Consider the following 17,047-nt stretch of genomic DNA (forward strand, 5'->3'; position numbering starts at 1 on the left):
TGGGAGAATTCACACAACCATTTGTTTCATTTACACCCTGGGAATATAGTTTCTCCCACGTCCAACATGAATTCAAAGGGACATGTGGTATAATATCAAGCTGAAAATGATCAATTGGATCAAATCAGTTGGTTGTTGACACTTTTTAAACCAAGGCAAAGTTGGAATCGGAAGGTGTGAGGAAAACATAATTATATAATTGGCTGTGTTCTGTAGAACAGTTAGACCTGATGAAAAAAAACCTGACTGATTAGAATAGCAGGAGACTGAGGAGGAGCTATTCATATGGTAATTAAAACAAGCCCTGGGGCCTTTACCCTCCCTCTGACATCACGTCCTGTGTTGCGTTGAATACGCCCCCCCCCCATCCACTTCCTGTGGAGCTCTCGAGGGTGGCCCTGCAGGCTAGTAGATGGTTAAACACAAGGCAGAAAATGTTCAATCCTCTAAGAAATAAACCTACCTGCAGCCAATCCAAAGCTATAAGCTATAATACTAATTTGTTGAAAAATCCCTGTAGGATATGAGTTCTGATCATCATCCAAGTGACTGATTTCATCACAAAATGTATGTTTTTTTTTAACACAAAAAAAACAATCTCATACTATATTTTTTCAAACCTGTCTATTTTTTCCTCTCTGGATACTCGGTTATGATCACAGAATCCCAATCATTGAGTTTCTCATAAAACAAAGTGTGTTCTCCAACTGAATGGACAGTGAAATGTGTCAATTTTCAACTAAGAACGGGACATAAAAATACCTAGCTCCTCTACATAGATTTCTAATGTCTCCCTCCCTCCTTCCCTCTCTTGTGCACCTCCTCCCCTTGATTTGTTACAGTATGAATAGCTATGTTAAATAGCTGTTGGCGACATTCCCCTCTCACCTCTGCCCTGCGCCGCGCTGCACCGAGCCCAGCCTCTTAACATGCTGTAATTCTGGAATGGATTTAGCTCGCTTGTTTGGGCTGAGAGAAAGGTCTCCTGTCAGTCAGGGGCTGGGGGAATGCTGTGCTGTGGTCAGGACAGCTCTAAATCTAATTACCATATAAATGCCATTGACAGAGGGGCTAGGGGTCTAGAGGCGGACTGCATGGGGAGGTGAGACTAGGGCCTCAGCGCCCAAGGAGAAAAGGGGGTACCCTTGGTTTCATGGCTATTCACTTGATCAACCGTGCCGCTAGCCTGTGTTTATGAGTGTGTATGCCTGGTTTCATGGCTGTTTCTCAGATCAAGCCCTACCGCTGTAAGGGATATGGAGAGATTAGGGGGGGGGGGGTTCTCAAGATGTGGTAGAGTCTGAACTCAGGACCCCCAGGGCTATTCATGACACGTATACATTAAGACCCAGGTCCATGTGAAACACAGCCGCTGCCTGCTGTATTAGCGCATCAGATGCAAACAACCAAACAGGCACATTTAGCAGGTTTAATAACGTACATTTAATGGCTAATGATAACCATTAAATCTGTCATATTTCCCATTTTTGGGGAAATATGTGTAAATAAAGGTTTATATTTGTCCAAGCAATGAACGTTACGTTTGAAATTATAATATTGCATATAAGTACTTCAAATTCAAGTAGATTAGAGAATTCAGAGCTGTTCGATAAGGAAATGCACTCAGTAGCAACTTTGAACACAGTACAATTAGCTACCAGAGCAATTGAATCGCATTATCCACATCGTTGGCAGACATCAAACATCTGGTTGTGAAATGTGATCATATGGCCTAGAAAGAAAGATAATACAAACTGAGGCTGCTCATCATGATCACAACACAATTCTATTGTCCAGTTTCTCAGCTCTTGTAATTATTCCTACAGTATTGTCCTTCGGCTTGTCGCTCTATGAATGCATTCATATGGTTACTGTCGCTGTATTGTCGCAACGAGTCAGGAATCAAATGCAAAAAGGAAACAATATCTGTTTAGACTTTTTTTGTCTTCTCCTTTGCAAATGGATTGTATTTCTCCTCTCCAGCCATATCCAGCCTTGTCTTTCTGCTACAGAGAATATGGTTTGTTTGTTCGGTAACAAAGCTCAACCTGTCTAGTAACACATTCCAATCTGCAGTCTATAAAAAAAACACATACAGTATAAAAACAAACATGGGAACATCAACCATGAAACGGAACTGAGGTAACAGACAGATCGAGAGAGAGAGAGAGAGAGAGAGAGAGAGAGAGAGAGAGAGAGAGAGAGAGAGGGAGAGAGAGAGAGAGAGAGAGAGAGAGAGAGAGAGAGAGGGAGAGGGAGAGAGAGAGAGAGAGAGAGAGAGAGAGAGAGAGAGAGAGAGAGAGAGAGAGAGAGAGAGAGCAGGCTGCTCTTGTCCAGATCTTTCAGAGGGGTGAGACAGAGCTCCAAGGATCTTCCAGGGGTCTTTCACTTGTCCTCATGCCCTGCAGTGTTCCCACGGCCTTGTCTATCTCTAGCTTACAATCGAACAACCCCCTTTCTCTCAATGTATCCAAACACTGTTTCTGTTTCGGATCACTCCCGCCATTCCGGGTTCTTTCCTTGGAAGTGCAGCGCCCCAAAAGGAGATGCCAGTAATCCAATCAGAGACACTTGACTGGTAGAGCTAATTATGACTGGAGACCGTTGTTCCCTTGGTGAGTACCAATCTCTAGGTACAGTGAACCAACACCACAGACATCTGGAAAAACAGTTTGGCTGTTCTCTCTGTTTCTCAGCGACTATGGGAATGCTAATAACTACCAATTAATCCACTCTATCACAGAGTCGTTACTTTCTTTAAAGGTCTGGCTTCTTTTATGCACTGGAGAATGGCCTCAAACCTTTGAGGAACTCTGTCCTGAAAGCCGTCTGAATTTCACACAATGAAGCACTAGCTATTCAGATCAGGGAAGGAATCCTTTTGGATGGACAATAGTTTTCCTCTAATTATGCATGGGTACACACACACACACAGAGACACACACACACACACACCCGTCTGAGTGTGTGCGTGCGGGTACAGTATATCCCTCCTTAAAGCGGTGGGAGTTGGTGAAGCGTTCTAAGAGGATTGGGACTCAGATAGCAGTTTATTAGTTTGTCTGTATGGAGCTGGGTTCTGCTGCCTTACAACAGCTCAACAGGATTTCCATGGCACTTGACTGCAGAGCTGGTGACATATGGGCTTTAGTACACCCTGAGAGAGAGACCCACCCCCCGCTGCTCTTTGTGTGTTTTCAACATTGGGATTTACCACCACGGGACAATTTAAATCTCTATTCTGAAGTGTGAGCGCACTTCACATAGTGCATACCATTATAAACTCACTCTCTCCTTATCGCTCTCTGTCTCTCTCTCTCCCACCTCCTCCCTCCCCCTCTCTTTCTCTGTCTCCCCCTTTCTCTCTCTCTCTCCCTCTGTCTCTCTCTCTTTCGCCATCTCTCTTTCTGTCTCACCTTCACTGTATAGTGAAGAGAAAACAGTATATTACTGAGCATAGCCTTGGCTCTCTCTCTCTGCCTGGCCTTGCTGTTGTATCCTGTGTCTAGGGAAAGGATCTTCTGTAAAGCAATGTGTAACTGAAGCAGCAGGGTCACTTCATATTTCCGTCATCACGCTCTTGTCATCCCAGATACAATCCACAAAGTGCCTGTACCCCCCCCCCCCACACACACACAGACAGACACACACACTCACACACACACAGACAGACAGAGAGAGAGAGAAGCTCAGGCTCTCAGGACATGCATCCCCTCAAACTCACCTACACACGTCTCTACTGGGTCTGATGTGCCAACCTCTCTTCACATCCTGCTCACCGCCACACACACACTCTCCCTCCATCCCTCTCTCCGCACCCCTCTCTTTGTCTGTGTGCATCTGTGTGATGGACGGTTACAGTCTGGTCGTCAGGAGAGCGACACAGCGGACTGACATTTCCCATCTGTGTCCCTAAGCGTTGGACCTGCCCCCCCTTCCCCCTACCGCCCTACCTGTGGACGGTAACTTCACATCCTATCACATTCAACCATGACACAAGGCTTTCTCTTCTCCCTCTCCCTCTCCCTCCTTCTCTCGCCCTGAAAGCTTTGTCTCTTGTTTCTTTTGTCTTTGTGACCAACTCACGTCTGCACTGCAATTTTCATTGATCTCATTCATTAGCTGGTAACGGACAGAAAGGCAGGTTGTGAAGTGCTGCTTAGAGTCTGCTGGACTCTGCTGGACTCCATCACTAAATGGCTGACTGGGTGGGAATTGTAAGGGTTATTCGCCATTGCTAACCATCTGTATTACTTCTACATTTCTTGACTCCACGGTCTCACTAAGTGCTGGAACCCTCCTGGCTAGGCTGCCAGGCCTGTTCTATGTTAACATGCTGATTACACAAAGGAGCAGCAGACAAGTCTCATCTGAGAAACACATACCAGAGTCCCTTACTATACTGTATCCAGTCTCTAGACTTGGGTAAAAAAAAAAACTGAAAATATAGATCTTAAAGTCGGACGTGTCTCCTGACCTCCTCCACTGTGCTGGTGACAGAAAGGATAGCGTCTTTTAAAACATTGAGAATACAATTGGCCAGGCCCAAGTTGATAAGGCATGAGTGTGTGAGACGGTGTTTGTTGTGGTGGTGCGCTGCAGGGCCGTTTCCAGGCGTAAGTGGAATAAGTGGTTGCTTAGGGCCCCCAGACGTTTTATTTTTTGAGGAACTCAGATGGGGTGTCAAACTACCATTGAGAGTTAGAACAGTAGAATACACCGGGGGGCAATTTCCAAATTTGATTGTGCATCAACAGTTTTTCTCCTGTTATGTCAGTCACTTACAGTCACTCATTTATCCATGTTAGCTACCCATTTTTAGATTGGTAGTTAGTCTAGCCAGCTGTCTAAACTTGCCCAGGAGCACTGACCTCCAGTGGGGCCCCATTGATTTTGTTAGTCATTCACACTCAGATATCATATTAACATGGCAGGAAATGTTGCTTTTAAACTGCAAAAATGTCTCTCCACTTCATGGCGAAATGTGTATAATTGCGGGAAATGAACATGAAGGTATATAAGGTATCTCCAATGTCAAGTGTTGGCCACTAAAATGGTTTGCTGCGAGGTGCCTCCCCCTCTCCAACCAAATATCGCTTAGGGCCCCCAAAAGGCTAGACCTGGCCCTGGTGCACTGCAGCGCAGCAGATGAAGAGGAGACTTTGACTCTAGGCAGAGCTGGATGGCAGGATGATGATCTGATGCAGAGCGACAGCTCCTCTGTCTGCAGGCCACGATACAAGCCCCTTTCGGAAAATTGACAACCGTAAAAGGTAGCAGGCATATCGCACTAATGAATGTGTGTGTGAGGTATGAGCGTGCTCGCGGGCCCATCTGTGTGTGTGTGTGTGTGTGTGCGCGCGCACGCATGGTCTGCATGCCCTTCAGAGCGTCAGGATATGGCGAGACACCAGTGTGTCACAGCGCTGTCTGGGGAAGACTTGGAGGTCACGGCTGGTTTTACATCCTCACAACAGACAGCAGCATTCTCCTTCTGCCTCCTCCTCTCTCCCTCACACACCACACACGCCACTGGCTGCGTTACACTGGAGGAGAAGTAGAGAGAGAGAGAGAGAGAGAGAGAGAGAGAAAGAGAGAGAGACATTGAATTATATAGAGTATATTGAATTACAGACAGTATAAGTCCGTGTATGACCTCAGTCTTACCCTCTCCCACCTTCAGCACTACCATCATCATCATCATGGGTGTGCGGTTCGATAATAACTCAATCCCTACTCTACTCACTGCCAAAACACTCCCACTGTTCCAAGAGGACTGTGTTGGTCTCCCATGCGCTACCATCATCACAGCATTACCACTGTAACCTCACAGCATCAGTACCATAGCTGTCTGTTAAAAGCTAGATGGACGCTAATAAAATAGTTTTTCTGTCCGTCGTCTTCCCGACTTTCACTCCTCTAGAGAGGGGCTGCCTGTAATGTTGTAACCACCAACATTTTCAATAAATGAATGCATCCTTATCAGTACTAATCTAACAATTAATTATCCGTACAGTGTTTCCTGTGGATGTAGTCCTCTCTCTCTCTCTCTCGCTATTTTTCATAAGCTTTTGCCTTCCGTACTCTGAGATATTGTGTAAAGATGCCGAAATGTTGAAGCCCCTAGTTCTCTGTGTCTGTGTTCTCCTGTTAGTGTTCATTCACTTCCAGGAGCTAGACATGCAGTAGAGTATCCTGCACGCTCAACACCAACAAAACAGTCCAAATCCGCCGGGTCGCAGGTAGATTTACACGTTCTAATCTTTTAGGCCGAGCCCCTGTGGTTTCCAGCTTCTTCTTCAACACGTCTTGTGTGCGTTGGCTCTCACGCATTCTAGCATGACTGGCTCTAGACAGGAGGGTTTTTTGATGTGAGAGCTCCCGTTGTACCGCCTGCGTTTTGCCGTTTACTCAGCACATAATCGTGTTACGAAAGCTCCATGCGTGACCATATGACCCAGTCACACGCCAGCAGCACCACGGCCAGTCTCTAATCCCATACGCTGTTCATACTGCACTGACACAGCAAACTGACAGGATCATGCACACACACACACACACACACACACTCACACAGAAGTCTACGCACACGCACACACACACGCACACTCACTCTGGACAGATCTTCAGCAGCATTTGGGTGGGTTGAAGTGTCCCTGTTCTATTAAGATGTTACATAGTCTGTATATGAATCAATATGTTTTATCTACTCAACATACCGTGTTTTAAATGGATGTAAAGTAAAACGTCTTTACCAGGGATATTACTGCAGACTTGTATTTCTCCAGTCGAATCACGTTTTGCATGCAATTTATGATGGGCTTTCAGGAAATTGCAGCGTATAGACTCTTATCACACTACACAGCACCTGGGTGAATGCATTTCTCCATGCAGTGGATTCCTCTCTTACTTCCCTACCTACATAAATATGCAAATACAACTAATAAGAATGTCATAAACCAACATAGCAAGGTGTGGAGCTGACAGAATTTAAATGAGCCTGAAATGGAAGAAAAAAAATAAGTTTACATGTCGTCAATAACAAAGTATATGGACAGGAAGGTTATCAAATCGACAAATCACAAGACACTGTCATGAGTGCACACACACACACACACACACGCACACACACGCACACGCACACACACGGGCACACACACGCACGGGCACGCACACGCACACGCACACGCACACACACACACACACACACACACACACACACACACACACACACACACACACACATAAAACTACTGTAACAGAAGCAGATGTTGCATAGAGCTAATCCCAGTGATACCAACAATACACGATAAACACTATTAAAATGAGCACCGAGGTTAAGCCATTGTGATACCCTGTTTTGAGCTTGCGATTCATTTGAATAAATCTATATGGGTTTAATAGATTGCGAGAGGGAGAGGAGTAGAGAGACAGAGAAAGACGGAAAGTTGAAGGTTGAGGTCTTCATACAGACAAAGCAGCTGTAAATCAGAAGTCACTCTTGTATGGATTAATATAACCTATCATCTGCTTGGGAAATAACATGAGTCTTTTCGCCTCTACTATAATCTGTACAGTCGTGTGTCTACAATATAAAGTCAGTAGCTGGGAGTGATTCCAGTCTCAGAAGTGCTCCACTGTCAGTTTGGTTTTCTGTCAGAACCCCAGGGGAGAGACACCCAATTAACAGAAGGAACAGCAGAACAACAACAACAGAAAAGAAAGGAAACTAAATGGGACGGTTAAAGTGAAATAATCAAAGTTGCATGATCGTGGCTCTCCTCTCAGCCTGCGGGGCCTCCTGCCAGCCTGCGGGGCCTCCTGCCAGCCTGCGGGGCCTCCTGCCAGCCTCCCTTTCCTCCGTCCCTGATTTTGACACACGTCAGTTACCCCTTAAATGATTTAACAAGCAGCATCACGCCTGGTAAATATTTTCACAGTTATGAATGTGTAAATAGGCGTGTATGTTCGTTTTTGGTTTGAATATCTTATTTGTGTCAAACATGATTACACTCGGTGCCAGCTACTTTTACCGTCACAAAAGATAGTGTTACATGCATCACAACATCATCTCTGATCTTCATGAATAAGCCACGATTTCTCGGATTCGTTTGTGAAGGGTTTATAAAGATCCCTAACGGTAACGATGAAGAATGTTTTGATCAGGAAAGCTTCTGCAGAGTAACTATAAAGTATTAAATGAATACCTGGATAATCCTGATAATCCTGAATAAACAGGCAGCAACAGTAACATCATCTTGAATATATGATAATACTCTCACCTTATTACCATTATGTTTTGTAGGAAAACGGGATGGCTTGATTCGTTGATTTAGACGTGGCATACTCAAAATAGATATATCCTTCGCTCTGTTCTACAGTACTACATAAAAATAAAGCTGCAGTGGACAAAATTGATAAATGTAAGTTCTGAGCAAACATAACAAAACAAAGCAAAAATCAATGTCATCACTCTCAAAGATCCAAACTGCATCTCATTCTGAGAACGCTCATTGTCTTCTCACATGATGTGATATTCATAACAGTTCTCTGCCTGGGTGTCCCATCCCCATGTTATGAGGCATGTATTGATCAGGAGAAGCTAAAGACTTAGAGTGCTGTGAAAAGTTTCCAAGCCACACTGTCGCTAATCTTCATTAGCTGCTAAAACTCTGTTAGCATTGATCTCTGAGCGCCCGTCCATCCCATCACTATGATCAATAATAATGAGATGTCAATCCCTACCATGCCAGTACGCCACCCCCTCCTTCTCCTTCCCGCACACTCTCTGAAGATCATTTCTCATATTGCTTTTCTTTCTCCTCTCTCGCGCTCCCGATAAGAAACACCACTCGACAGGAGAAGATCAAACAGAGATACACTATTTACAACTCCTCCATGAACCAATTGTCTATCAAATGCAACTCATTCTAACACAAAAAATAAGCCTCTCAACAATGCCTCTTCGGGTTCATGTACTGTTGTTAGCTTTAGTTTTAGCTTTAACAATGACCTAGTACTCCTCCGCTGCCAATATGTGTGAGGCTGAGACAACATCCACTCCCTGCTTGTGCATTATTAGACGAATCACAATCCAACGGGAAACCCATCATCATCATCATCAGCTTCCTGGGAACCCATGAAGAAAGCTCAGGATGCTGGGTAGTATGTGGGATTGAGGAGATAGCAGGTCTCTAGGCTACCTCCCAGCAGAAGGCTAAGGTTTAAACTGCTAATATCATTGGTCACTGTTACTGGGGGAGGGGGGTGGATTTACTCTCCCAGTGAGATTTAAGGACAATGTTCATGTGGGGCATTCGGAGAATGGGCTTTAAAATTAGATTGCGGTCACATGTCCAATTGCTGACGCAGTATCATAGCGACTGTACAGAGCAATTCAAAGGGGTGGGAGGTGGGAAGGAAGGAAAAGGTAGGTTGAGAGAGGGATCCAATCGGTTACTTAGGGAGATGATATCGGTGGCGGTGGCGAGTGAGAGCTGTTTCCTTCTGCCCGTAGAAAGGGTTTCAAATGGACTTCTTCAGTCCATGACAGACACGGATGTAGAGTAGAAAGGGTTTAGTTTGGTCGTCAGACTCCCCTTTGTGAGCGTTAAGCCTGGTCACTGATTTTAGATTGAGCCACTGTTCAAATGGTTTTTCTGTTGGTGCTCATGAAATACGTTGCTATCAAACCAACCAGTTACCATAGCAATAAGAGCACCCAGAGGAATAACTGTACTGGTATGTCTCTAACTGGTATGAAGCCTCCGTCAGTGACCATGGTTGCTGCTGCATGTTATCTGCATACGAAGAGTCTGTATCGATCAGGATGGGGATCAATAGAGCTATGATTATGTCTGTTGCCATTTGAGTGTTAATCACAAGTCCTTGAGCGAGTCATCGTGATACATACAGTAGCAACGATAAGTCTTCACACGTTAACACCTTGGGGGCTGGAAGATGAATTATCAAGTAGAGCCAGGCCGGACGATGATTACAGAAACATATTTCCTACGTGAGGGGGTGGTCATTTTTACCATAATATTGGATGGTTACTGAACTTCAATCTTGGCATAGATGACACAGGAAAATTGGAATCTTTTGAAGGACAAATAATAATGACTATTCCGTTTGCTCGATCGACCACACAATGTTAAAGATAATTGGTCCCTATTCAATGAAAAGATGCAACCATGTTTAAAAATAAATCGATAGCATTCTTTGAAATGTCCAAAAAGACCTCGCTACCAGAACTTTTGTCCTTGTTGGTATTACAAGGTTTGATGAAATCTAAATGAATAGAGTCTTAGGCTGTGGCGCCTTTGTCAGAACACATATTGGTATGGTTAAGAGTTATTTCTGTCTCTATGATCTAGCTACAGTCATGTTTCGGTAAGGGTTACTCATGTCTTTATTTGAGTTTACATTTGATATTTTCTTCAGTTTTTATCCTATCTCCCTTTGCTATACAGGCCCCTCTCTCTTGTTCTCCATATACAGGTGAGAGCTAGATATGTGTGCAGATTCTGGAAATGAATTCACATATGGTGTAAATCACAGGCTGCTGAGGGGGAGAACGGCTCATAATAATGGCTGGAATGGAGTAAATGGAAACCCTGTGTTTGATGAGTGTCGAAACCATTCCTTTTATTCTGTTCCAGCCATTACTATGAGCTCGACCCTCCCCAATTAAGGTGCCACCAGCCACCTGTGATGTAAATGTATCGCACTAGTACAGAGTAAATGCAAATGTGGAGCGAGCCGGTGTCAACTAAGATTAAAACTTCAATATGAGCTACAGTTCATCCTTAGCTCTGACCCCGTTTTTGTATTTGGGGACGAGAAAGATTGAAAATCTAGATTGAATCAGAGAGACATTAATATGTGTACTATTTACAGTATCCATGCTAATGTATGTCAATATACCTATGGTATGTTGACGTACACTCTGGAATGATTGTGGCATAATGAAAGTAGTGATTTTGCTGCGGGTTTGGAAGAAGTCTAATCCTACCTGTTGTGTAAGAGTTGACCTTTTCCGAGTGTCTGCTTAACCTTTCCTCTGTGCAGACGTACTGCATTGTGATCACATAGGACTCTAGTGGAAATACGCCAATGCTGTTGTGTGTCTACCTATCTACAGAAACAAACAAGAAAAGTCCCCCCACCTGAGAGTGAAGGAAAATAGAATGTATGTTTACTGAATTTTGGCAAATCATGTTGTGAAGCTCACTTTACTCTACGACTCATTAGACTTAACGATTGGCATAATCCGGTAATGATGAAGCTACGAGGAAGGGACCATCAGGGAGAATTAGCATCACTGTGCGCAGCGCGCTAACGATCAGCAATGTCACCAGGATAGGAGATGTGATCAAAAAACAAACTCCTGAAGTCATTAATAGTACAACTGCCGTGTTCAGCCTCACCATCTGATCCATTCAACCAGGAAGTGAAAGCTATCATTAAGGATGTCACCAAGCACAGGGGAGAGAGTCGTAATGAGAGGCTGATTGGACGTGACAACATGCTTACAAAGCACTGTCATCGAGCGGAGATGTGATGCTTCTATCAGCGACGCGAACGTGGCATGTCTTTGAGGGTACCTGTCGTTACATCATTTGATTTTAATTTATTAAAAGGTTCTATTAATATGACAGTTTGAACATTCAGTCTGAGGATATTCATGTGATTTGAGTTTTCTTCAGAAAGCTGTAAATACTGTCTATTATTATTGTTTGTTGAACCTTTATTTAACTAGGCAAGTCAGTTAAGAACAAATTCTTATTTAGAATGATGGCCTAGGAACAGTGGGTTAACTGCCTTGCTCGGGGGCAGAAAGACAGATTTTTACCTTGGCAGCTCGGAGATTTGATCTAGCAACCTTCCGGCTACGGGCCCAACGTTCTGACCATTAGGTTATCTGTCACCCCCCTGCATATGGATAATTCTGATGTTTTTCTTATTTGTCATATCACATATCTCTGTATCATTTGCTTTAGGTACAGGTTAGGCTCAATGAGGCTGTACTGTAGGCCTCTTGTCTCAGACTCAATGAGGCTGTACTGTAGGCCTCTTGTCTCAGGCTCAATGAGGCTGTACTGTAGGCCTCTTGTCTCAGGCTCAATGAGGCTGTACTGTAGGCCTCTTGTCTCAGGCTCAATGAGGCTGTACTGTAGGCCTCTTGTCTCAGGCTCAATGAGGCTGTACTGTAGGCCTCTTGTCTCAGACTCAATGAGGCTGTACTGTAGGCCTCTTGTCTCAGACTCATGAGGCTGTACAGTAGGCCTCTTGTCTCAGACTCAATGAGGCTGCACTGTAGGCCTCTTGTCTCAGACTCAATGAGGCTGTACTGTTAGGCCTCTTGTCTCAGGCTCAATGAGGCTGTACTGTAGGCCTCTTGTCTCAGGCTCAATGAGGCAGTACTGTAGGCCTCTTGTCACAGGCTCAATGAGGCTGTACTGTAGGCCTCTTGTCTCACGCTCAATGAGGCTGTACTGTAGGCCTCTTGTCTCAGGCTCAATGAGGCTGTACTGTAGGCCTCTTGTCTCAGGCTCAACGAGGCTGTACTGTAGGCCTCTTGTCTCAGGCTCAATGAGGCTGTACTGTAGGCCTCTTGTCTCAGACTCAATGAGGCTGTACTGTAGGCCTCTTGTCTCAGACTCAATGAGGCTGTACAGTAGGCCTCTTGTCTCAGACTCAATGAGGCTGTACTGTAGGCCTCTTGTCTCAGACTCAATGAGGCTGTACTGTTAGGCCTCTTGTCTCAGACTCAATGAGGCTGTACTGTAGGCCTCTTGTCTCAGGCTCAATGAGGCTGTACTGTAGGCCTCTTGTCTCAGGCTCAATGAGGCTGTACTGTAGGCCTCTTGTCTCAGACTCAATGAGGCTGTACTGTAGGCCTCTTGTCTCAGGCTCAATGAGGCTGTACTGTAGGCCTCTTTTCACAGGCTCAATGAGGCTGTACTGTAGGCCTCTTGTCTCAGACTCAATGAGGCTGTACTGTAGGCCTCTTGTCTCAGGCTCAATGAGGCTGTACTGTAGGCCTCTTGTCACAGGCTCAATGAGGCTGTACTGTAGGCCTCTTGTCTCAGGCTCAATGAGGCTGTACTGTAGGCCTCTTGTCTCAGACTCAATGAGGCTGTACTGTAGGCCTCTTGTCTCAGACTCAATGAGGCTGTACTGTAGGCCTCTTGTCTCAGACTCAATGAGGCTGTACTGCAGGCCTCTTGTCTCAGACTCAATGAGGCTGTACTGTAGGCCTCTTTTCTCAGGCTCAATGAGGCTGTACTGTAGGCCTCTTGTCTCAGGCTCAATGAGGCTATACGGTAGGCCTCTTGTCTCAGGCTCAATGAGGCTGTACTGTAGGCCTCTTGTCTCAGGCTCAATGAGGCTGTACTGTAGGCCTCTTGTCTCAGGCTCAATGAGGCTATACGGTAGGCCTCTTGTCTCAGGCTCAATGAGGCTGTACTGTAGGCCTCTTGTCTCAGGCTCAATGAGGCTGTACTGTAGGCCTCTTGTCTCAGACTCAATGAGGCTGTACTGTAGGCCTCTTGTCTCAGGCTCAATGAGGCTGTACGGTAGGCCTCTTGTCTCAGGCTCAATGAGGCTGTACTGTAGGCCTCTTGTCTCAGGCTCAATGAGGCTGTACTGTTAGGCCTCTTGTCTCAGGCTCAAGGAGGCTGCACTGTAGGCCTCTTGTCTCAGACTCAATGAGGCTGTACTGTAGGCCTCTTGTCTCAGGCTCACTGAGGCTGTACTGTAGGCCTCTTGTCTCAGACTCAATGAGGCTGTACTGTTAGGCCTCTTGTCTCAGACTCAATGAGGCTGTACTGTTAGGCCTCTTGTCTCAGACTCAATGAGGCTGTACTGTAGGCCTCTTGTCTCAGGCTCAATGAGGCTGTACTGTAGGCCTCTTGTCTCAGGCTCAATGAGGCTGTACTGTAGGCCTCTTGTCTCAGACTCAATGAGGCTGTACTGTAGGCCTCTTGTCTCAGGCTCAATGAGGCTGTACTGTAGGCCTCTTGTCACAGGCTCAATGAGGCTGTACTGTAGGCCTCTTGTCTCAGACTCAATGAGGCTGTACTGTAGGCCTCTTGTCTCAGGCTCAATGAGGCTGTACTGTAGGCCTCTTGTCACAGGCTCAATGAGGCTGTACTGTAGGCCTCTTGTCTCAGGCTCAATGAGGCTGTACTGTAGGCCTCTTGTCTCAGACTCAATGAGGCTGTACTGTAGGCCTCTTGTCTCAGACTCAATGAGGCTGTACTGTAGGCCTCTTGTCTCAGACTCAATGAGGCTGTACTGCAGGCCTCTTGTCTCAGACTCAATGAGGCTGTACTGTAGGCCTCTTTTCTCAGGCTCAATGAGGCTGTACTGTAGGCCTCTTGTCTCAGGCTCAATGAGGCTATACGGTAGGCCTCTTGTCTCAGGCTCAATGAGGCTGTACTGTAGGCCTCTTGTCTCAGGCTCAATGAGGCTGTACTGTAGGCCTCTTGTCTCAGGCTCAATGAGGCTATACGGTAGGCCTCTTGTCTCAGGCTCAATGAGGCTGTACTGTAGGCCTCTTGTCTCAGGCTCAATGAGGCTGTACTGTAGGCCTCTTGTCTCAGACTCAATGAGGCTGTACTGTAGGCCTCTTGTCTCAGGCTCAATGAGGCTGTACGGTAGGCCTCTTGTCTCAGGCTCAATGAGGCTGTACTGTAGGCCTCTTGTCTCAGGCTCAATGAGGCTGTACTGTTAGGCCTCTTGTCTCAGGCTCAAGGAGGCTGCACTGTAGGCCTCTTGTCTCAGACTCAATGAGGCTGTACTGTAGGCCTCTTGTCTCAGGCTCACTGAGGCTGTACTGTAGGCCTCTTGTCTCAGGCTCAATGAGGCTGCACTGCAGGCCTCTTGTCTCAGGCTCAATGAGGCTGTACTGTAGGCCTCTTGTCTCAGACTCAATGAGGCTGTACTGTAGGCCTCTTGTCTCAGACTCAATGAGGCTGTACTGTAGGCCTCTTGTCTCAGGCTCAATGGTGCTGTACTGTAGGCCTCTTGTCTCAGACTCAATGAGGCTGTACTGTAGGCCTCTTGTCTCAGGCTCAATGAGGCTGTACTGTAGGCCTCTTGTCTCAGGCTCAATGAGGGTGTACTGTAGGCCTCTTGTCTCAGACTCAATGAGGCTGTACTGTAGGCCTCTTGTCTCAGACTCAATGAGGCTGTACTGTAGGCCTCTTTTCTCAGGCTCAATGAGGCTGTACTGTAGGCCTCTTGTCTCAGGCTCAATGAGGCTGTACTGTAGGCCTCTTGTCACAGGCTCAATGAGGCTGTACTGTAGGCCTCTTGTCTCAGACTCAATGAGGCTGTACTGTAGGCCTCTTGTCTCAGGCTCAATGAGGCTGTACTGTAGGCCTCTTGTCACAGGCTCAATGAGGCTGTACTGTAGGCCTCTTGTCTCAGACTCAATGAGGCTGTACTGTAGGCCTCTTGTCTCAGACTCAATGAGGCTGTACTGTAGGCCTCTTGTCTCAGACTCAATGAGGCTGTACTGTAGGCCTCTTGTCTCAGACTCAATGAGGCTGTACTGCAGGCCTCTTGTCTCAGACTCAATGAGGCTGTACTGTAGGCCTCTTTTCTCAGGCTCAATGAGGCTGTACTGTAGGCCTCTTGTCTCAGGCTCAATGAGGCTATACGGTAGGCCTCTTGTCTCAGGCTCAATTAGGCTGTACTGTAGGCCTCTTGTCTCAGGCTCAATGAGGCTGTACTGTAGGCCTCTTGTCTCAGACTCAATGAGGCTGTACTGTAGGCCTCTTGTCTCAGGCTCAATGAGGCTGTACGGTAGGCCTCTTGTCTCAGGCTCAATGAGGCTGTACTGTAGGCCTCTTGTCTCAGGCTCAATGAGGCTGTACTGTTAGGCCTCTTGTCTCAGGCTCAAGGAGGCTGTACTGTAGGCCTCTTGTCTCAGACTCAATGAGGCTGTACTGTAGGCCTCTTGTCTCAGGCTCACTGAGGCTGTACTGTAGGCCTCTTGTCTCAGGCTCAATGAGGCTGCACTGCAGGCCTCTTGTCTCAGGCTCAATGAGGCTGTACTGTAGGCCTCTTGTCTCAGACTCAATGAGGCTGTACTGTAGGCCTCTTGTCTCAGGCTCAATGAGGCTGTACTGTAGGCCTCTTGTCTCAGGCTCAATGAGGCTGTACTGTAGGCCTCTTGTCTCAGACTCAATGAGGCTGTACTGTAGGCCTCTTGTCTCAGGCTCAATGAGGCTGTACTGTAGGCCTCTTGTCTCAGACTCAATGAGGCTGTACTGTAGGCCTCTTGTCTCAGGCTCAATGGTGCTGTACTGTAGGCCTCTTGTCTCAGACTCAATGAGGCTGTACTGTAGGCCTCTTGTCTCAGGCTCAATGAGGCTGTACTGTAGGCCTCTTGTCTCAGGCTCAATGAGGGTGTACTGTAGGCCTCTTGTCTCAGACTCAATGAGTCTGTACTGTAGGCCTCTTGTCTCAGACTCAATGAGGCTGTACTGTAGGCCTCTTTTCTCAGGCTCAATGAGGCTGTACTGTAGGCCTCTTGTCTCAGGCTCAATGAGGCTGTACGGTAGGCCTCTTGTCTCAGGCTCAATGAGGCTGTACTGTAGGCCTCTTGTCTCAGGCTCAATGAGGCTGTACTGTAGGCCTCTTGTCTCAGACTCAATGAGGCTGTACTGTAGGCCTCTTGTCTCAGGCTCAATGAAGCTGTACGGTAGGCCTCTTGTCTCAGGCTCAATGAGGCTGTACTGTAGGCCTCTTGTCTCAGGCTCAATGAGGCTGTACTGTTAGTCCTCTTGTCTCAGGCTCAAGGAGGCTGTACGGTAGGCCTCTTGTCTCAGGCTCAATGAGGCTGTACTGTAGGCCTCTTGTCTCAGGCTCAATGAGGCTGTACTGTAGGCCTCTTGTCTCAGACTCAATGAGGCTGTACTGTAGGCCTCTTGTCTCAGGCTCAATGAGGCTGTACTGTTAGTCCTCTTGTCTCAGGCTCAAGGAGGCTGTACTGTAGGCCTCTTGTCTCAGACTCAATGAGGCTGTACTGTAG

Source organism: Oncorhynchus kisutch, linkage group LG15 (genome assembly GCF_002021735.2).
Source record: "Oncorhynchus kisutch isolate 150728-3 linkage group LG15, Okis_V2, whole genome shotgun sequence".
Classification (NCBI taxonomy): domain Eukaryota; kingdom Metazoa; phylum Chordata; class Actinopteri; order Salmoniformes; family Salmonidae; genus Oncorhynchus; species Oncorhynchus kisutch.